At 40.4% G+C, this 23166-nt stretch overlaps 2 non-coding genes across 2 annotated transcripts; one reads left to right on the top strand and one right to left on the bottom strand.

Annotated features, from left to right (window-relative positions):
* Positions 1-1488: 1488 nt before the first annotated feature.
* TRNAT-UGU (transfer RNA threonine (anticodon UGU)) lies at positions 1489-1562 on the bottom strand. The gene has a single exon. It is a non-coding gene; the product is annotated as a tRNA-Thr (tRNA).
* A 141-nt stretch (positions 1563-1703) lies between these two features.
* Positions 1704-1775, top strand: TRNAH-GUG (transfer RNA histidin (anticodon GUG)). Its single transcript has one exon. It is a non-coding gene; the product is annotated as a tRNA-His (tRNA).
* The last annotated feature ends 21391 nt before the right edge of the window (positions 1776-23166 follow it).

Genomic DNA, 23166 nt, shown 5'->3' with positions numbered 1-23166 from the left:
TCACTTGCCTTGCAAACATTTTTATTGTACAAAAGATGAAGGAAGCAGCCATTCCTTCTTGCTCATCTCCTAACTAACAGAAATGGGCTGTCAATATGGTGGAAATAGTGGAATCCTGAGGCGGGAGTGACCATGCCTTCTCGGAATATGTCATATAGAGAAAAGGGGAAGCCAAACATAGTTAGACATTCACTCTGGACTTTAAAAAGCTGATTTTAGTAAGCTTAAGAAAATATTGGGTGAAATCCCATGGTCTAAAATTCCCAAGGGGAAGGGAGCCTTTAAAGAACATAGGGGTTCTTTAAAGGTGAGAAACTGAAGGCACGGTCTCAAACAATGGCAATAATAAGGAACAGCTGGAGATGTCTAAAGAAATCAAGGTAGTTGTACAAAGAATTTTCAAATGAGCCCGATAGTTGAAATAGAAATGTGTAAGAAAATGAAAAGAAGGAACTTTCTAAGAGGAATACAAATGAATAACCTCCAAAGTGGAATCAAATGAAAATCAGAAAATCAAACACTCAAAGTAGGTGAAGAGTTAGGACTTAATCACATAAATTTGCTATTCCACTACAGTCACATTGTTGATAGCAGAGACATACTGTGTTGAGCACACACAATATCTTACCTCTCCATCATTAGCCCAATTTGTCAATTCATGGTCCTGCACCACTCCATAACCCCACTTTACAGCACTACTGCTGTTTTAAGTACCATTTCTTAATTTTAGTGCAAAATTATTCCTCTACATGTGCAAAGGATCTAGGAGCCTTTGCAAATCACAAACTAAACTTGAATCAACAGTGTAATGGAACAGTGAAAAATGCCAATCCAGTTCTGGGCTCCATGAACAGGAGTATAGTATTCCAATTTATGTAAGTAATAGTACGAGTGGTACTATTTTGCTCTAGTTACATTTCACCTGGAATACTGTGTCAAGTTCTGGGCTCCACATATTAAGAATGATACTGGCAAGCTGGAACATAATTATAACTACCTCATCACATGGCTGCCAAAAGTGTCCCACATCACCCCGCTTCACCACAGAGTGTGGAGAACCGGCCACCCCGATCACTGCATCACCAGGCTCCTCTAGCAGCTGATCCCACGGGGAGAAGCATGGTGCACACCTGGATCACACAGCTTCCCCCATGAACGTCAATGGCAACACAGGAAGCCTCCCATGTTGGTGCGGTGGAAGCAGCACACCGGTTCCACCCTCCTTCACTCATGGAGCCAGCGCAATGTCATCTGATGGGAGCCAATGAACTCCATGAGTGACTGGGACTATTTCGGCATTTGCCGCCAATTTTAGCCCCATATAATGAGGTCGTACGATCACCCCGCACAAGCTCTGTCCATGCTAAGATTGCTATGCTTTTTGGCTTTGATTGTGTGAGGAAATGGGTTTTCCTTTCATTAAAAATACTCTTAGGGAAAACTTTTGGCCACATGCAGCATAAAAAGGGAATCACTTATTTCAGACAGAGGCACCACTGGGAATCAAACCTAGGATCTCCTGCTTACAAGACAGATGCTTTGACCAGCTAAGCTATGGTGCTTTCCTTAGTTGCTTTTCCACTTCCTTACTTTCCACAGACTCTGGCTACATCCCAAAATGTTTATATTTGGCTCACATTACTGCAGAAGACATGTCTTGCCTCAGAAGAAAGAGTGACTGAGAAAGTGGCAGCATGAGCCCAGCCGTGATCGTATAGTGGTTAGTACTCTGCGTTGTGGCCGCAGCAACCTCGGTTCAAATCCGAGTCACGGCATGTACTCAGACCTTTCATTTTCCACCTTGGGGAGTTGAAGAAGATCCCCAGTGAGCCCTTTTGAGCCCACAAAAAAACATTTTCAGCCAAAGACATTAGCTCCCAAGGCACCACTCTGTGTCAAACCTAGGATTTGTTGTTTATTTGACAATTGCTTTGGCTAGTTTAGCAACAGTAAGAATCTGAGCCACTCATTGGCAGAAGATGCAACCAAGTTTATATTTTAGCAACTGGACTCCCCTTTTGCCAGAGAGGCTTAGCAGCAAGGCATTTTCAGCAAGTGAATTATTCCTGAATGTTTCAGTCAGGAATAGCTCCCTTTCTGGCTTACTAGTCTGGCGACATGAGTTTTGCTAAGGAAGCTATTGGCTCTGTTTTGCTTATTTGTTTCTGTTTATTTTGGGACCACAACTCCCCAAATTCTCCAGCCATTGTGGTCAATAGCCACACTGGCTGGAAGATGTTAACTGGAGGATGTTAGGGACTTAAACCCATGCCACCCACCCACCAAACAACTTTCCCATGAACTGGTTCAATTCCTGAACCAGACCAGAATTCTACCTGTACCTTTAAAGAGCTCTTTTTATCAGAATGAGAAGTAACTCCGACCTTCCTTCCCTAACTAAACTATGCCAATAGACAACATATTGGATCTCGTTTTTGAGAGGTGTATCCTGCCAATGAAAGCTCTCTCCATGGAAGCATATTGGTTGCCTCTCTTGATTTTGGTTCAGCTGTTTAAAGCCCATGGCTCTTCTTTTTTTATCTACTCCACACATGCTCTGACCAAATCCCCATGAGCTTGTAATTTGGTCCATCCTAATAGGAAGGACCTGACATTCACCTAGATGAATGGCTCTTCCTGCAAAGCAGCATTGTGGTAATGTACTGTCGAAGGCTTTCATGGCCATAATCACTGGTTTGTTGTAGGTTTTTCAGGCTATATGACCATGTTCTAGAAGCATTCTCTCCTGACATTTCGCCGGCATCTATAGCAGGCATCCTCATAGGTTGTGAGTTCTGTTGGAAACTAGGCAAGTGAGGTAAATTATTAATACTCTGCACTCTGGCTCCAGCAACCTTGGTTTGAATCTGAGTCATGGCAGAAACTTTGGCAGTTTTAAGAATTTCTAAGGCTTACAGATATATATAGGCAATAATTCAATGCCATACAAACAGGCATGTAGCCGGGGGGGGGGGGCTCGGGGGGCTTCAGCCCCCCCCCCCGAAATTCTCATGGTGGTTCGCGAAAAGGCCTTACTGGTGCATTATTTAAACTGTTATGTTTATTCATATCATGATCTGATCACCATACTCAATATATCCCATATGCATGGGGGTATTGGGGTAATGATACAAAAGGTTTGCTAGGCTAGACCCTCTTTCACTCAGACTCAGCCCCCCCCCCGAAACTCAGCCCCCCCCCCCGAACCCACCCCTGAAAAAATTTTTAGCCCCCCCCCCCCCCCCCCCCGAAACGAAATCCTGGCTACGGGCCTGCATACAAACATACATCCAACAAAATAAACCTATACTCTAAAACCAACTTCTAAAAGCATATCAAACATTTAAAACCCATTTTAAAACCACACAATCCAATATCATTGTCCAACTATGAACAACTTTTATTTCCAGCTACTTATAGTATATCTTACCATGTATTTGTATAGTGTGATTGCATAATGACTAATACTCTCCATTATGGATTAAATATGAATGTTCATCAAATGTGTCTCACCCAGGTTTAGGTACCACCATCAATGCATAAGTGGTCCCCAGGCTGCCAAAACCTCAAATTTTAAATAAGATCATGGCACCTGCTCAGTTCTTTATGGAATTATTATTAATAGGAGTAAAGAGAGTCAAACTGGCTGTTTTGAGGAGCACAAAAATGAACCCCACTGTACCACAGCCAAAGTACCAAGGCCAGAAGAATTAGTTGCCAATAGCAAAATGATGTATTAGCAGAATCCATTTTCTCTGCTTGAAATTCATGGTAATTAACTACTATATCTCCTACCTAAAGTCCTTGCAACTTTTTGTTAACATATCCGTAATCATCAGATTTCTCTTTGTAGACGTCATCTTCATTACTGTATATAGCATTGAGTCTATTTTGGGGGAAATAAAATGTATCACCCATATTTCATTGATCTATTCTCAAACGTAACCACATGCTTTGTATGTCAGATTTTTACTGAAACCATCAAGCATTTGTACCTGAAATATCCAAGTCTGTTCAAATAAAAGTTCTTGTTATTTTTACCAACTTATACCAGCCTCAGTGTGAATACCTTTGTGGTAAAAGGGTTATTCAAGTCAGCTTTTTACCAGCCTCATAGAAACCTATAGTGACATAGAGTGTATCACTGAGCAACCTCTCAATAGAACCTCAGCCTGTTCTTTAGTAATATGGTGGCAGCGGAAACCATTTAAAGAATTCTTTTAAGTCTCACAGTTCCAGTGGTTCCCAGTTCCTAGCTTGTAAATATACAGTTGGTTCAACAACTATTCTCCCTCTATATTTTTGGTGAGCTAATCTGTAGTGGCGTCATTGTTATAATTTGGTAGGCTGCTGTGTGATCATTATAATTTTGAAGGAGAAGCGGTGTGATCTTTATAATTTGGTGGTACAGCGGTTGGATCGTTGTACCATCTGTCAGGGGTACTTTGAATGTGATTTTCCTGCATAGCAGAGGGTTGGACTAGAAGACCCATGCGGTCTCTTCCAACTCTTATGATTCTGTGATTCTATAAAGCTAAAAATGGCAGAAGCAAAGCATAGACCTATAGAGTTGGAAGAGGCCATAAGGTCATGTAGTCCAACTCCCTGCCATGCAGGAATATACAATCAAAGCAATCCTGACAGATGAAAAAGATTATATTGAATCAGGCTAGGCTATCTGGTTACCTAAGAAATGCTAGCCACAAATTTAAATTCTGTGCCACCAAACTTTAACCAAATGAGAAAACTGCAAGGAGCAAGTCTTCCTAACCAAAGGGGGTTTCATTGTATGAATAGGACAGAGTATCTCCAGGCATAACCCTTGACCCATATAAGAACTTTTAAATAATATTGCTTACTGGACTCAGGAATGAAAAACTGGTTTTGTTACCAGCACTGGGCCTCACATTTGGTGGGAATCAGCAGAGTAGAATGCCTGTAGGGGTTACTTCAGAGCTCTGTGTTTTGGTTTGATAAAATAAAGCTTACACTTCCACCTTCACTGCAGCGATAGCAGCTGTTCCATTATGCATGACTTTTTACTACTTACAGTATCAATGATCAAAGTAAAGATCAGTGAAACATTCAAGCTTTTAACTCGAGTGGAATCATATAGGTTAGTTGTTTTTATCTTGTATAACACATCTTCTAGTAATAGTGGAACATATGTAGTTGCTTGTCATTCAAGAATCTATTCAGCACCAGTTCTCTATATTGGGAACCATGCTGATCAGAATTGAAAAGTGTTCAAAAAGCAATATAGCATCTCAGCTGTTAGAGAACATAAGTGTTTGGCCTAGGTACTAAGAGAACAGTACTCTAATTGACATATCCATTCAAAGTCATGTAAAATGGAATCTGACATTTATCTATGTAGTGTTGTTCCAGTATTAATTAGTTAAGGCTAGAGAAGGAAAGACTGTGGAAATAACATGATGCATTTATATCTGGTTCAAAGTCTAATGTTAACTCATGGCAACCCCATAAATTCCATGGGGCTTTCTTGGGCGAGGAATACACAGAGAAAGTTTTGCTTAGTCCAGTGGTTCCCAACATTTTTTTGACCAAAGACCACTTGACCAGGGGCCACTTTGACCGTGAACCACTCCTCAAAATTAGTACCAAAAACATTATGAATCAGTTTTTGGTCAACTTTAGATTTGTTTTGGTTATTTGGTTTGCTTATTTAGAAAATTGCATTGGATAGACCACATCAACTCTAGTTTCTCATACAGAACATATGCTGCCCAGTAGTCATCCTCTGCTCACAGAAAATCATATTTAATAAGCCTGAGCACCATAAGAGAGTTTTGAGAGACCAGTTGCTCTTGTTGCAATGGTGTAGTAATAGTGAGGCTGTGGACTATATTTTAGTTCTTGCGGACCACTGGTGATCCACGGACTACAGGTTGGGAACCACTGGCTTAGTCCTTCCTCTGAAATATAACCTACAGCACACCCATCCATAATACTTACAAACACCCAACCATACTATACAAATTCTTAAAAAGCCATCACATAGAATAGACTAAGGACTAGTTCTCTGCTGCTGCAGAGAACATGGCCAGTTCTAAGTGGGTTTAAATTATACAAAGCTAGATTTGGATTGACTATTGAGAGAAGTTTCATGGTGATATAACAAATTCCAGCATAGGAATAATTGAGCTTTCCTACGCTGAGATGATCATGCCAAAATATTCTTCTGCCTCAGAAAAATTAGTAAATGGGGCTTCCACAACTATCCATACTAAAATGCACTGTACCAAAAGCCAAACAAGTGATTTTGGTACATGAAGTGAAAAATGTCCTTAAGAGCTGCCTTAGAATACAATAATAGAAAGCACATAGCTAATACTTTGTATACCAAGAACTTTATTGCACAAAGTTAGCAAACTGACTGTCACCTTTAGTGGTGGCACCTATTTGTGATAGTGAGAGTGCTCATCCCAATATTTTGCCTCTATTCATGAATATGTGATTGCCTTGGAATGCCAGCTTCATGAAATAAAATTCCAGATCTACCGCCTAAGGCAGCCACATCCTTTCGACAAGTAGTAAGACTGCCCTGCTCACTGGAGGTCTTCAGAATTTTAGATAGTAAATGTTCTGTCTCTGTCATGACATCTTCCATTTTGGTATAAATAGCAAACTATCATTAGCCTGTCTTCAAGTGTTCCCAATGAAAATGACTTAATACAGTTAGACAAACGTTTTACTTATCCTACTTCATCATTCGTTTTAGTAAAGGCCAGAGGCAATGTAACCTAGGTATTATCAAGTTTTTTTTTAAACGAGTCAGACAGTTCACTACCACTTGAATAAAATGTCGTGACTCCATTCTGTAGCATGCTTGGGCTTGTAGTTTGGTGAGATACATAGAATTCTCTCTTACAAAATAGCAATCTATTTCCTTGAACTGCTTACCAAGCTACCAGTTCCAGAATCCCATAGAATGTACTGCTAATAGTTAAAAGTGTATCAACTGCTGTACATCTGTTGGGGATGCTTTGAATGCAATTTTCCTGCTGCTTGGCAGGGGGTTGGACTGGAAGGTCCACGAGGTCTCTTCCGGGATTCTTGGGTTTCTCAGGTTTCAGTACAATATCCATTGTAATCAATAAAGTGAAGATGGAAACCAGTGAAGATGGTGAATACCATCTTAGCCAAATTAGCTCCAACTATGGCCCCATCTACACTTCCATATAATGCAGTTTCAAACTGCATTATGTGGCTGTGTAGATGGGTCTATGTTCTCAGGGGGGGAAACATGAGTATCTACCATGGATTATACAGTTGGGTTCCCTGAAATCTATTGAAGCTTCCTAAAGCAGAGCACAAAATAAAGATGAAGACTCTTAGAAGATACATTTGCACTTGGAGTGATAGTCAGGAAATAATTTGATCACACCCTGTTGAGTTTCTCATAGCAAGCCCCAATGGTTGAAAGAGCTGCTGGAATATTGAACAGCAGGTACTGTAGTTATAGACTCTTCTTCTTTCACATGGTGATGACGGGAGTGCTGAATAAGATTTGATTGTTGTTAACCCCACCACCCCTAAAATTATATCTTGCTGGAGAAATACTGCAGATGAATTATGTATGAGTTTTAAATCACTTTCTCAAAGTACTTGTAACCTCTAGCAGAGCTGCAAAACAGCACAAGGCCCGTACTCAATGCATGGGGTTATATTGTTCTGCATAGAGTTGTACCTTCAGAAGTGAACGTGCTTAAATCATGATCTGTTGTCACTGACAATTTAGATGTGGATAAATTGTAAGACTTTTGATTGCTTGAAGCTTGCTGGGCCCATTGTCTGTTTTCCAACTGCTCGTTGAGAAGAAAACTATGGCTGTTGACACTGTTTGGCTTCCCTTTTGCAATTGAATCCATTTGTGACTAAATCATATCAGAAACCATAAAGCAGTTCTGTTTGTTCACAGCTAATGGCTTATTGATCTATTGCAGTTTATTGATCTACATGCCTTGTAATAAACAAGTGAAGGGTCAAAACCCATCCATTTTAGCTAGAAGACAAGGCAGATTTTTAAATGGTTTCTTTCACACTCTGCATTTAATTCATTAAAAATTGCCATTAAATGCTTTCACATTGCACTGATCTTAAACAAGGGCAGAATTCCTTTTATCTAGAGGCTTGAGGAACAGTCATGCCATCAGTATAGATAGAACAATTTTGTTTCATTCCCTTGTCAGCAAGGAGGTTAGTATCAAGCTCTTTTAAACATTTATTAGTCTCATTATTTTGCTTGCATGCTGCTGGTATCATTGTAGAGATCCTTTCATGAGGAAATGTCACCAGCAATTTGAAATGCATAGCTTCAGATGTCAAGTAACATCTCCGCAGTTGGCTCACTGAGAAAAGTGGGAAGATATCCTTTGATAGATGAATAATATTTCAGTCAGACCCCCAGTCCCTGGGTATGTTTTAATTATAGTAGTAAACATAAAGATTATGCATTAGTACTCATTACCAAAGCTTGGAAAAGTTAGCTTTGGGGCTACAAGTTCCAGAAAGCATTAGGCCACCATAGCCACTGTTTAAAACCATGATAGTGAACCTATGACATCCGTGTCAGCACTGACATGCATAGCCATTTTTGATGACATGCGGCTGCATACAGAGAAGTAAGGGGCCACATGCTGAGAAGGACATTTAATCCTCGGTGCCTGCATGGACAGGTATAGTAGCCAAGGATGAAACATTTGCTGTACTGTAGTGTAGACACTCTGTGCCAGAGGTCTGTAGGCCAAAACAACAGAAATCTGGCACAGAGTGTTAGTTCTGGGACTTCCGGTTAGGCAGTTAGGGGATCTTTGACTTCCCTTCTGGCCGGCGGAGCAGGGAGCTGCAGAATGCTGCAGGGGACACATCTCTGGTTGCCATTACCAGCAACCACAAAACCACAGCAACCATCATCTCTAATCTACTGTTCTGGGGTGTCATGGATTTCTAATTAACCATCATTAGTGAGATATGTGAGGGGAGGCTGGGAGAGGGGAGGGCCTGTGTAGATTAACAGATGAAGTTAGTAGCGCTTGCTTAGGCTTGAAGTGTACAAAATACCAACTTTCAATTGAAGAGTTAGCCAATGAAATCCAGCAACAAAAAAGTCACTAATAGGCAGGCTAGTTAAAGAATTCCCCCTCCCCCTCACTTATCTTAGTTCATGGCACCCCACACAAGTTAAATAATATCAAGACCAACAAAAGAATTGGTTTTTGGTTTATTAAATACAGTTATTATGGGGGGGGGGTCTCTCAAAGTGACACACCACCCGAGTTGTGTTCATTTTTTTTTTTTGGCGAATTTTGATACACCAAGCTCAAAAGGTTGCCCATCACCGGGTTTTTTTTTAAGTGCTACATGTCATGGATTGCCAGAAAGACAAATGGATCCAAAAGCAAATCAAGAAGCTAACTTGACTACACTGAGGCTATCCTACTTTGGACATATATTGAGAGAACATGACTCTTTCAAAAATATGATAATGCTAGAAGGTAGTAGAAAAATAAGGACTTATTAAGGCAAATGATAGTAATTTGGACAGCTGCAACTCATGATTGTACTATTGCTACCTGACAGGAAGTTTATGCTCAAAAGTATTGATGCCATCACATCCATTAAGTGCCATTTTTTGCATAATTTGCATCTCTTTTTTATCATTTGTCTCTCTAATCAGAATTCTTGCCAGCAAACTGTGAACATTTGGCTCAGTCCTAACAATAATGCCACATTTCCTTTCAAAGCTGTTGCAAGGATCATCAGGATAAATTATGAGACACACTCTGAAGGCTTGAAATATCTTACATGAGTGCTTAGTATCCTTGCTACCATTATCCTCTCAATTTCCTACCAGCAATAGAAGTGATTCACCTCCACTGACAAATCTCGAAGCTCCAAAGGAGGCAATTCATCATGGTTCTTGGGATTAGGCATATACTTTTTCCTTTCCTTGTCATTACCCTTATACTGTAACAGATTCTGGATACATTGGAAAGTACAGGCTGAATATCCCTTACCAGAAGTATTTTGGATTTTTGATCCAAATTTATTTATTTGGGTTTTGTATACACTAAATTAATGTATTTGTTTAATTTTGGGAAGCCTGTATTTATATATGTGTGCATAATGAGATATCTTGGATATAAGATCAAGTGTAAATGTAAAATTCTTTATGTTTCATATGCACATAGGCTGCAGGTATTTTGAGTATGAAACAAAGTTTATGTACATCACATGATCAGAAAACAAAAGTGTCACTATCTCAGCTACCCATGATGGGCAGGTTGGGATTTTGAAATACTCATATTTTGGATTTCAGAATTCTGGATAAGTGATTCTCAACCTATATTGTAAAAAGCGATGTGGGTCATGGGGTACTGGGTTCCCCACACACACCCCCCCCTACGAAGCAGAGCACCTCCAATGGCTGTATGACAAGGTTGGTAGTCTATTTAGAAATTTAATTGAAATAGCAATAAGTGCTTTGATTATTCTCTCCAAAATGGGATGTGATAATCTCCAGATTTTTTTTTTCAGTGGCTCAGGACATCATTATACTAATACATTGTACAACGCAGATAAAAATTGTGATTTGCACATTCAAATAAAAACCATTTATATGGTACCAAGAAAACCCAAGTCGTCCTCTCAATTTGTTCCAAATCAAGAACTTTGGTCCAAAAGCAAGGCGCTGGCTGCTGGAGCTGATGAACAACTGCACTGCATCCTGTCAGATCCCCAAAATCTGGAGGAAAGCAAGAGTCATCGCCATCTTGAAGCCAGGCAAAGACCGTAATGATCCAAAAAGCTACAGACCAATCTCCCTGTTGTGCCATCTCTACAAATTTCTGGAGAGACTCATTTTGCATAGAATTATGGAAAAAATAGACCCATGTCTGATCCCACAGCATGCTGGCTTCAGGAAAGGCAAAAGCTGCACATCGCAAGTGCTGAACCTGACTCAGCACATAGAAGATGGCTTTGAAAGGCAGCAGATCACAGGAGCTGTCTTCATAGACCTGTCAGCAGGCTATGATACTGTGAACCACCGCCTCCTCCTGAGAAAAATGTATAATATCACAAAGGACTACAACCTCACCCGCCTCATAGGAAACCTGCTACAAAATAGGAGCTTTTTGTTGAGTTCCAGGGCCAGAGAAGCAGATGGCGGAAACAGAAGAACAGCCTACCTCAGGGGAGCGTGCTCGCTCCATCAATGTTAAACATTTACACAAATGACCAGCCACTGCCAGAAGGGACAGAGAGTTTCATCTATGCTGATGATCGTGCAAATACCGCTTAAGCAGGGAGCTTTCAGATGGTTGAACAGAAGCTATCTGAAGCTCTAGATGCTCTTACTGCCTATTACAGGGAAAACCAACTGATCCCTAATCCATCTAAAACACAGGCATATGCCTTTCACCTTAAGAACAGTCAAGCATCCCAAGCTCTGAGGATCACCTGGAAAGGAATCCCACTGGAGCATTGCAGCGCACCCACATACCTGGGAGTCACTTTGGACCATGCTCTGACCTACAAGAAGCACTGCCTGAATATCAAGCAAAAAGTGGGCACTAGGAACAATATCATACAAAAGCTGACTGGCACAACCTGGGGATCACAACCAGACACAGTGAAGACATCTGCCCTTGCGCTATGCTACTCTGCTGCTGAGTATGCATGCCCAGTATGGAACACATCTCACCACGCTAAAACAGTGGATGTGGCTCTTAATGAGACATGCCGCATTATCACAGGGTGTCTGCGCCCTACACCACTGGAGAAATTACACTGTTTAGCCGGTATTGCACCACCTGACATCCGCCGGGAAGTAGCCGTCAATAGTGAAAGGACCAAGGCAGTGACATCTCCAGCTCATCCCTTGTTTGGGTATCAGCCAGCATGTCAACGACTTAAATCAAGAAATAGTTTTCTTAGATCTACAGAGACACTCGCTGGAACACCTCAGCAAGTGAGAGTCCAAAAGTGGCAGGTTCAAACCCAGCACCTCAATCCATGGGTGATACCAGATGAGAGACTCCCCCCTGGACACACAGACGACTGGGTGACTTGGAAGGTGCTGAACAGACTGCGCTCTGGCACCACGAGATGCAGAGCCAACCTTAAGAAATGGGGCTACAAAGTTGAATTTATGACATGCGAGTGTGGAGAAGAGCAAACTACAGACCATCTGCTGTGATGCAACCTGAGCCCTGCTACATGCACAATGGAGGACCTTCTTGCGGCAACACCAGAGGCACTCCAAGTGGCCAGATACTGGTCAAAGGACATTTAATCAACTACCAAGTTTGCAAAATGTGTGGGGTTTTTTTTATCTGTTTGTTTTGTTCTGTTAGAAATGTAATACAATGGTATGGTTGCTGATGACATGATAAATAAATAAATAGCCTCTCCATGAGCTAATTTAGAAAAATTAGACCTAATACGAGATACAAGAAACATAGTCTCTAATCCCAATACAGTCATAGCTTCCAAACAAACCACTGGGGAAGTCAATAGTCCCTTTGCAGTATAGAGATGATAACTTAAAATATAAGGAGTACAATGTTGGCATGAAAGAGAATTTTTTAGCTAATGAGGGTCAGATTAAAACTCAGGAAAACAGTTGATATACCCACATACCAAAGAAATTCTCTTTCCAATTGCCCTTTTCTATGTGTGGATATACATTTCCCTATGTAGTCAAGTACTAAAATAACTTGGAAATATTGAATTCCTTTGTACAGGTATGGAATGTCATGCTATGTGTTACTCAGCATTCAGTTGCTGTATATTGAGAAAATAGCCAGCTGACAAGTTTGAACAACACATTTTTAAAAATTACAACTTATTTTTTTCAGGGGGAATGACTGGTTAGTACACCAACCACAATGACTGGACGTCTATTCCAACTAAAGAAGGTGCTACAGAAATGGCAAAGGACTTCCTTTTCTACCTGAACACATTATATAGCAAACTCACTATGGGCTCAGGTTGTTATGGTGGTATTATTTAGCATTTATGTGTTGTTGGGCCTAAGGATAACAAAGAGCTGCTACTATCTCAATGAGCAAAATCTTTGCTGGCTCATTGTTTTAGTGATGGAGACTCAATTTATTTAAACAAAAAAATTGAGAGGGAACTTTAAAAGAGAGAAATATTGCAAGCTGACAACAGAGCTCTTTCAGATTTTAATTAAAGAACAATAGATATTCACAGAAAACCGTTGCTGTTGGTTATTGCTCCCAAGAATTGGGCTTGTAGCTTCCTTAGTAGAGTCTATCCAACATTGTCTTCTTCTGTTCCTGCTGCTTCAAACTTTACCGGGCATTTATATGTCCAAAATATGATAGCCTCAGTTTCATCATTCTGGCTTCAAGGGACAATTCAGGCATCAATTGTACTCAGACCAATTTATTTGCCTTTCTGAAAGTCCTCACCCCCATCTACCACAATTAATAGTTTGAAAGAGATATCTTCCAAACATTTGAATGCCCAGGTTCCCATTCATGTTTTGTACAACACTAGTCAACACACATTTTGGCTAGTGTTGTACAAAACATGAATGGGAACCTGGATGCCTCAAATGCTAGCCCTGTTTCTGTGGATATTTGACCTGCTGATTCAAAAAATGACACCAGTTTTCCCTATCTGCTGCAGTCTTTGAAATACAAAACATATGCCATATAACAGTCTTAATCTGCTCACCCATAGAAAATCATGTTAACCGTATCTAGGAAACTAGAGCAAAAATACTAGAACTGATGTTGTCTATTAAGTGCAAATCTCTGAATCGGCACCACAAATAGCCCCAGGAACAGGCCTAAAAACCAAGACGCAGAAAAAAGTTGTTGGGTTAAACAACTTCTTGTCATGTGTCATGTGTAACCCGAACTCTTGGAAAGGTCTCACAAAACCAGAGGAGGGCAACTAAAATGAACAAGGGTCTGGAGACCCTATGTGGAGCTGCTTAAAGAGCTGGGCATGTTTAGCCTGAAGAAGAGAAGGCTGAGTGGAGACATGATAGCCATATATAAATACGTGAGAGGAAGTCATCGTGAGGAGGGAGCAAGCTTGTTTTCTGCTGCCCTGGAGACTAGGAAGCAGAACAATGGCTTCAAACTACAAGAAAGGAGATTCCATCTGAACATTAGGAAGAACTTCCTGACTGTGAGTGCTGTTCAGCAGTGGAACTCTCTGCTCCAGAGTATGGTGGAGGCTCCTTCTTTGGAGGTTTTTAAACAGAGGCTGGATGGCCATCTGTCGGGGGTTCTTTGAATGCAATTTTCCTGCTTCTTCGCAGGGGGTTGGACTGAATGGCCTATGAGGTCTCTTCCAGCTCTATGATTCTATGATTCTAAAATAACTGACTAACCTACTGGCCAGCAGTCCTTAAAAATGGATACTACAAACATTATTAGGACCCTCTTTCTAAAGAATAGGGTTTTTTTTAATTCACCAGATTTTGTAATGAGGCAAGATCAAGAAAACAGTAATAAAACTATGGAAGAATGATGAAATACTATGAAGTGGTAAGCTAATAAATATCTTATTAAGAGAATCTTTCGGAAAGCTGAAAGCCAGCTCAGCCTTGAGCCAATTTCCAATAAACAAACAAACCAAACTAAGGGCATGGCATGGACCAAAGGGATTATTGTTCTTTTATCATCCTTTGAACTAGATCCTGCTTGGCATTTTCACCAAAGTCAGGGGAAATATCCAGGCTAAACAAATGTATGCAAGTCAAATCTCCTGGCCAGATTTTAACCTCATCAGCATTGCTTTATTCAATAGCACATCTCCGTTTCTTTCTGAGCATGCATTTCTAATTTCTGCAATGCCAAGTCCAGAGTTTGTTGTATTGACCTGATTTTTTATTCTTAGGTTTGACATTGTAACCTTAAATATATGGATTTGAAATTAAACCCTACTTATTTCATAGTAACTAATTTCCATATAAATGTGTATGTGATCACAACCTAGCAGCCCTGTCCTGTATAGCTGATTTGGATGCATTGGCATAAATATTCAAAGAAATTGGCAAGGAAGGACTATTTCCAATTCAGAGCTGTTCTCGCCTCATACATACGGGAAGAGGTTCAAATATTTGTGGAACAGAAAAAGCACATTGTCAAACAAAATCAAATAGTGGAAGTCAAGTATTATCACCTGCCAAAGACTGTCAGACAGCACATTTCATATAGCAAATGGCAAAGGTTGACAGATATTGAATACTGTTTGAATTCCAACTGTCAAATATTAATTATAACTGAATCACTATTCAGTCCTACCTTGTATATATTTTTCTGATATCAGACTTTAGAATCAAATGTCAAATCATGCTCGGTATCAAATAATTATGATGAGAAGAACTGGAATTTATCTCAATTCCACTTTTATAAGATACATTTACTATGAACCTCTTCGCATGGCCCTTTCGGGGCATTGTTACACTCCAGACCAGGAAAGCCCTCTGACTTTAAACACCACACAGCTGAGTAGAAATACAATCCATTTATTGAAGCTATCAAAAAAGCACTAGTAGTAAAAAGCACTTTAAAATAATAGGTAAATCCAATTAGGTAGGAAGATAAGCCAGAGCAAATAGTCCAGAAAATAAGTCCATCAAAGTTCATGAAAAACAAAGGCAGAAACTTCTATAGTAAAATCCAAAAACTGGAAACATAAATGCAAGGTACTTAACACATGAAAGTAAAATCCAAGAACTAGAAACATGAAACAAAGGCATTTAACACATGAATCCTTCCAAGCAAGACTTCCAAGGAACAGGAATGAGGTCTTGACTTGATTCCAAATGATGCTTCATCTGACTACAGATCCTGTACTTGGGACTTTTATCTCCTCATTACGCTATGTCCCAAGTAGCCAGAAATGGGTTTCATTTTAGCCTTGAATCCCTTATCATTCTTTCTTTGAGCCTGGCAGAATGCCTGAGAGACTGATCTGCTTTCCTATTCTGACTAATAACATCCCATCTATCTATTTGCTCATTAATTTCTGCAGCTGCCCCAGGTGCCAGGCATGTAGCCGGGGGGGGGGGGGCAGGATGAGGGGCTTCAGCCCCCCCCCCCCCCCCCGAAATTCTCATGGTGGTTTGCAAAAAGGCCTTACTGGTGCATTATTTAAACTGCTATGTTTATTCATATTATGATCTGATCACTATACTCAATATATCCCATATGCATGGGGGTATTGGGGTAATGATACAAAAGGTTTGCTTTCACTCAGACTCAGCCCCTCCCGAAAGAAACTCAGCCCCCCCCCCCCCCCCCCGGAATCGAAATCCTGGCTACGGGCCTGCCAGGTGCTAAGCTGTTCTCAGGCTCCGAATCATGGGAATTCTCTGGTAGCAATTCAGGGAGCACACCATCATACCCACACCCTTCAGGAACATTCTCATGGAAAAAAAAATACTTTGAACAGGGACCTCCTGGTCATTCTCTGCATCAATATAATTGGAAACATCATTACCTTCATGAACCTCATTGTCATCATTCCCCACATCCAAAGTATCCTGACCCTTAAACACAATCACAGGCTGAGCTCCAACAGCCATGCTGTTGCGCCAGGAATCACCTGCAAAAGGGAAGGCATGTGGGGCAGCTTGTGGTGCCCCGCAAACCCTCCCTCCTGTTTTCATCACATAGAGGAAATGGGAGAGGGTGCTTTGGTGTCCTTTCCCTCCCCCATCAGATGGTAGAAAGAGTGGCAATGCATGGCAATGCATATTGCCTCACCACACTTTCTGCCGTCACACAACAAAAAGTGGAGGAAAGTTCAGGTAGCTCCACCAGAGCTACCCAAACTACACTTTCTTCCCTGTAGTAGAGAAGAAAGCACCTTTTGTTGCTTCCCCTCTATTTTTGAAGGAATGTGGCCAGGTCCTGCCATGTGTCATGTGATGGTGCACGCCAGGCCCCGTCCTTGCCGTGCATAAAAGCAGTAAAATGCGGCAAAAATGCCCCATGTGAAGAAGTCCTATAAGCACCAGGATTAGAAAAAGTCACTTATTCCTCAGTTATCATCTAACATCCCAGTAAATTAGTGCATCAAGTCCAGATGTGTATGTGCTTTCAATTCACCTGTCATTTTATGGGAATCCTATTAATTTCTTGGAATTTTCTTGGGCAAGAAATATTCATGGTTCTTTCCCCAGAAAAATATCTTACAGCACCTGGTACTTTTTGGCAGTCTCCCATCCAAATACTATTATTTATTTATTTATTTATTTATTTGCTGCATTTATATACCGCTTTTCTCAACCCCTGGGGGAACTCAAAGCAGTGTACATCAAGCAATGGCAAGATTCAATGCCAACATACATACATACATACATACATACATACATACATACAGAAAAAAATATAATAACTAAAACAATGACATATAACTGTAAATCAAACCATTAAAATCATATTAACATAGAACATAAGCAAACATTTAGACAATTTGAACATAGAATTTAAAACATCTTAATAGGTAAAGGTAAAGGTTTTTCCCTGACATTAAGTCTAGTTGTGTCTGACTCTGGGGGTTGGTGCACGTCTCCATTTCTAAGTCAAAAAGCCAGCGTTGTCTGTAGACGCCTCCAAGGTCACATGGCCAGCATGACTGCATGGAGCGCCATTACTTTCCCACCAAAGTGGTACCTATTGATCTATTCACATTTGCATGTTTTTAAGCAGTTAGGTTGGGAGAAGCTAGGGCTAACAGCGGAAGATCACCCCGCTCCCTGGATTCAAACCACAAACCTTTTGGTCAGCAAGTTCAGCAGCTCAGCGATTTAACATATTGCACCACCGGGGGCTCCCAAACATCTTAATATTAACATTAAAATCACATGATCTAATATACTAAGCATGGAATCCTAGGATGTCCCGTTTGGTGTGGCACCAGCACTCTGACAGAGAAGGCTTGTAAAACTACCATTCCCATGGCTCCATAGCATTGAGTCACGGCAGTTTAATGACATGGCAGTCTTTACACAGGCCGTTGGAATCGCCACACGTTGTGACGAATCCAACAACCAATGTCAGGGGCCGTGGGGAAACCATCACCCCACGCCTCGGACCACCCATTTTAACTTTAAGTCGATCCCAAAGGGGGAAACATCAACCACAGCATCCCCTCATTAATCCTAGTGTAATAAGGGAAGCCAATGGAGCTTGGCAGAGCATCATTGGAAGTTCCTTTGTGTCATGACATAGAAGCCGGTGGGCTTCATGGGTCAACTAGGGATGAACCAGCACATGCCACCAAAGCATGTGCTGGTCAGTCTGATGAGTCCCAGTCTGATGAGGCTGAAAGTTGTATCAAGCTGCATCAGTTCTAGCAAGTAGATGTATTCCATAGTCAAATAGCTGGTTGACAATGAAAATGTGAGACTGAAGGGAAAAATCCCACATAACTACAATGTTGGTGGCAATAGAATTGTATTATTATTATTATTATTATTATTATTATTATTATTATTATTATCTTTCTATTGAGAATGAGACAAATTTTGTAAGAAGTAGATCAAAGTTGGGAAAATGTAGCATTCCAGATATTTTTGGACTATGGGTCCTATGTTCCTTCCTCACTATCAATGCTGACTAAAGCTTTTGAAAGTTCAAATCCAATATCACCTGGAGGGCATGACTGTTCATCTCTGCTATAGATTATAACTTGAATCAAAATGTTGATCCCAGCTAGAATAAATCCATTGAATCAAGGAGATTTGCTGCTTAAATGGTGTTTCATCATTCATCATTTAATGGGTCTACACCATCAATATCAAGTCCAGTGAAACTGAAAAGTGACCAAAAGCTTCTGAGGCATAACTTTTAATTTTTTGCAGTTACCGAATTTTACATATTGAAGTGAAATATCAGCTGAAGCTTGAAAGGTCGAAGCCTTTATACTTTAAAATTTATTACAATGATTTTAAAAACCATTTCTTCTATTTCTAATTCCAAAAAAAAAAAATCTGATTTGCATGGAGAAAGTTGATAACCATGTTCCAGATTTAAACTACTGTATTAAGACAATAAATTAAAAAGAAAACACTGAAACCTCTTTGTAAATTACAGTGTGACAAAACATAGATATCCCTAGCTATATTGAATTTTTCTATTCTCTCAAACCTTAGAGAGCAACACTGAGGAGAACTACATTTTATTTTGCTTGCTATTAGTTTTATAAATATATTTTCTTTAATAGTGCAATTATGCGATTATGAGTCATAAAATGAAGTAAGAAAACATTTTTTGAGAAAATCCTTTGTGTTTTCCTCAAGTTGACATGTTACCATATTGAACCAAATCACAGCATCTTCAGAACTGTGATGGCACGCTCAAGCCTTTGGGGAAACTATATTGTCTGGCTTTACTTGGAGGCCATCTGTATACCCAGGGGCGGCTCAACCCATTACATAAAGTAAGCATTTGCAATATAGTTGATTTTGCCCAGAGGCACTCTTGAGGCGCTCTTGGGGGAAAATAGACCTTGACATATGCGAGTTGTAGTTACTGGGATGTATAGTTCACCTACAATCAAAGAGCATTCTGAACTCCACCAATGATGGAATTGAACCAAATATGGCACACAGAACTCCCGCAACAAACAGAAAATATATATCAGTGATTGGTTGGGGGGGGGGGGGGGGATACTGTTTGCTTACTGTTGAAAATTACCTAGGGCTGCCTCTGTATATACCTTCTGTTAAGATTAAGACCCTTAGCAGACAGAAGCACTTTGAGGTAAGGTGAAAAGACAGCCAAATTAGTTTACTGAAACAAGATGAATAAAGGGTTAACTCCACCCGGGACTATCATAAGATAACTGCAGTCATCTTTTTGGAATCTTCTGCCTCTGATGCAAAGCGATGGATTACAAGTTGTTGCTTATAAACTGTCTTAATCTTCTTTACTGTGAAGCTTAGACTGACCGAAAGCTTCTGCTGTCCTTTGGACTGGTGGTATAATAATACTGCTAAATGCAGGTGCTAAGAATGCCTGTTTGAATTGCTTGAGCCTAGGATTGCCTGACAATCCCAAGCCTAAGTCACAGTAGCTCTGCTGTAGAAAGAGGAGTCCAGCAAGAGAGCGCTATACAGGGAAATGGAATGGACCAACTAAGACTGGCCTCTGGGGGATTTTAAGCTCCACCCAAAAACTAATACAAAGGAAGTTACCTACACTATTGGGAAGGCCTATAAACAGGGAAAACTGAAGCAGAAAAGAGGAGAAGGCAGGGCCAAGACTTCACAAGAACTTTCCTATGATCTTAGTTTTCCCATTTGTACTCAATGGTTTAGAAAACGAATTAAATGTACCTTGATTCAAGTGAGCAAAGTCCTCAGTCAGAAGAGTCCTCCATTAATTCAGCAGTGGTCAATAGCTCCTTGACCTATCAATGAAGCATTAAATGTAATCTGGATTCTTGAACACTTCAGGTTTATACTTTAAAAGCAAATAGCTGATTACATACAAACTGACCTTCAGTGATTTTACCCTTCAGTGAATGCATGCAAGAATTATTTTTATTGATGCATTATTCATGGATTAAAGATAGGCATATCATCACACTAATGATCAATCAGTATTTTTCTCACACATAATTGACATATAAAAATGAATGCTGTTTTGTCTGCCTGATTTGGTTCTCCACCAGCTTTTCAACATTTTCTTGGCCATCTCTAAAACATGTTAGCCAATGTCAACATAATGAGAATTGTAAATTAGATCACAATTTAATGAATCCATGTTGCATCTATTTCAGATTTTCCATTACCAGAAATACTATCCATCAGAAGTCTAGGGGTTGGACTCAGATCAGGAAGAAATTAGTCTGAGTTCCATGAATCTTCCAAGATGACAAGACCAGCTCTTATCCAGAGATCCTTTGGAGAGATATTGTGATCACACCTTGAATTTCTTAGAGCAAGGTTAGGATACAAAAATAGTTTACCTGAGTAGATCAAGAGAGAAGAATTTGGCACATTCGGAAGTAACTGAAACTTTTTCATTCAGGTCACAGCGTTCTGGGTTGGGTACAGTTCTCCAGACCCTCAGTGTGAAATCAGTTAATGTTTATTTGACTGTGGCTTTCAAAATAGAGATTGATATTTGCTATTGAACTAACCCCTCCTTTTAAACAAAATGGCACAAAACCCACTCTTAAATTAATCCCAACTTAATCTAAAACTGAACAATTCTAATCACACAGGTGAACTGGAATTGATTTTGATGAAGACACAAGACCTGAAATACTTCACTGTTTTGGTTGGATAGGCATTGAGAGATGCTGTGAATCAGAATCAGGAATAATCCATTCAGATTTTTTTGCAGCAAGCACAGGCATATAAAGCACACTTCCAGGTTCTTTTTAAACACAACCTACCTTAAGGTGCTCAAATTACTTTTGAAGAATATAACAGCAAGGCTTGTCATGTTTTTATTCAAGCTTTACTCCACTTTTTTTCTTGCAGGATTGGGAATCTAAACAGAAAACTGGCTGAAGGAAAGGGAATAAGTTTCCCTTCAACACTCAAGGATTTCATCTTCCAGTGCTACATTTAACTCTAATTTTAAACTGGTGCTTAAAAGTTAGTAATTATGTGCTTGTTTATCTGGGATTTGGTTTCCTTGAAGTAAATGGGACTGATATTTGAATAGAGATGTATATGGTTGTATTGTCTACCTTTTTATATAAGTCAATGGTTGCATTGTCTACCTTCTTATTTAAGCCACTTTGGGTCTCTGTGGGGTGGGGGAGCAGAAAAGTAAATAATATGTTTCTTCTTAGGTGATCTCTCATTGTCCAAGTATGATGGCCTTCCAAGTTGTTGGAAAATGCCTGTATGAGAGGTTTTTTTAATATGTGGAGGTTGGCACATGGCTGATCAACACACAGGCTTCACAGAGTGAGGGTCCCAACCAGTGGCATAGTTAACACGACAATAGTGGCATCTCAATCTGTTGCAGCCTTCTTCCGCCTTCACAACTGTTGTAACTTGTACCATGTTGTCTTCTGCCTGATCCGCCATTGAGGTCTTTGGAATGTGCATTGTCTGGAACCTCCCCTGCAGCCTCTCCTGGGAGTACATGACTCCAGTGGTTACGCCTGCAGATTCATTGGAACATGCAAGCCCCCTCACCAAGATATGGTGAAAACCCATTGAGGGAGAGATATGATAGATTAAGATGCATTTAAAAGGTGGATGGAGCTGGAGATAAGATGTATTTAAAAGGAATCAACTCTGAGTAGAATTGCAAAAGATGAGAGCATAGTCCATTCTAGGAAAACAGTCTCTCTACTCTCTCCATCTCTGCAGATGGGAGAAGATAGAAAAGGAGCAGTCTGAGGAGTGTGGTGAGGTTTATATTTTGCCTATTCCACCATATTGTGAAGAATGACCTCTTACAGGAATGGCCTAACAGGATTGGCAACCTTATTTTCACCAGCATCGCAGGCACGATTGGTGGGGACGAGAGAGAGGGCCTTTTCAGTGGTGGACCCTTGACTCTGGAATTCACTCCCTAAATACATCAGACAGGCCCCAACTCTGGCAGTCTTCAGGAGGAGCTTGAAGACGTGGCTGTTCCAGTGTGCCTTCCCGGAATAATGATCCCATAGCACTTTGTCCTCCAAGCACTTTACATTTCTTTAAGTCTGCTCGTATGTCCTTCCACAAACACCACTATCACCTTTTCGTTCATATCCCAGCATTACTTCCAATTTTAATTTTAATGATATAGATAATTCAGAAGTGCTACTGATGTTCAGAGGACCAGTTTAAATCCAACAAGATTGTGCAGTATAGAGTTCAAGTCCACCAATCTAGACTACAATCCCAAGATTCCTTCAGATAGAACTATGACAATTGCAGTGGTACAAAACTGATATAATTGTTTGCAGCAAGTCCCTAACTTGGCCGCGGTGGTCCACGCCCTGGTTACATCCCGAATAGTCTACTACAATGCACTCTACATGGGATTGCCTCTGAAGACTGCCCGGAAGCTCCAATTAGTCCAACGCTCGGCAGCCAGGTTGCTCACAGGAGCAGGGTACAGGGAACGCACAACTTCCATGTTACACCAGCTCCACTGGCTGCCAATCAGCTTCCGAGTACAATTCAAA

The sequence above is a fragment of the Anolis sagrei genome, chromosome 3 (assembly GCF_037176765.1).
Source record: "Anolis sagrei isolate rAnoSag1 chromosome 3, rAnoSag1.mat, whole genome shotgun sequence".
NCBI lineage: Eukaryota > Metazoa > Chordata > Lepidosauria > Squamata > Dactyloidae > Anolis > Anolis sagrei.
Note: the sequence above shows the minus strand (reverse complement) of the source record. Positions and strands in the feature narration are given on the sequence as shown.